The 334-nt window shown below is 36.2% G+C and overlaps 1 protein-coding gene across 1 annotated transcript in view; it reads left to right on the top strand.

The window, feature by feature from the left end:
• The window catches only part of znf281a (zinc finger protein 281a), a 9,894-nt gene that overhangs the window by 6,088 nt on the left and 3,472 nt on the right, over positions 1–334 (top strand). The gene's annotated exons all lie outside the window — the stretch shown is intronic.

Genomic DNA, 334 nt, shown 5'->3' with positions numbered 1-334 from the left:
GCAACACTGATGACCATTTTCCTGCACTGCTGTATTGAAATGCACAGTTGAATGTATGATGTCCTTACTCAAGAATCACTTGTTTCTTTTATTTTCCCATTTGTGTTAGAATGATTAAATTAGAATTGCTTTCGTCACAACACTGTCTGCTAGAGTTCAGTGACTTAGAAAATTGATTTTAAAAGTGGAATATCTGGTGGAGGTCACACACTATTGATCCGTTTATTTAGAATTTTCTTCGCCTTCCAGATTGATGAAGCATCTGCTGTAATGGTCCGTTTTAGTTTGTGCTCTTTTCACAACTTCTTGACAAATGTTAAAGGTCCAGTGTGTA

This window comes from Morone saxatilis, unplaced genomic scaffold (genome assembly GCF_004916995.1).
Source record: "Morone saxatilis isolate NCDOM2014 unplaced genomic scaffold, NCSU_SB_2.0 Contig14, whole genome shotgun sequence".
In the NCBI taxonomy this organism is placed as follows: domain Eukaryota; kingdom Metazoa; phylum Chordata; class Actinopteri; family Moronidae; genus Morone; species Morone saxatilis.
Note: the sequence above shows the minus strand (reverse complement) of the source record. Positions and strands in the feature narration are given on the sequence as shown.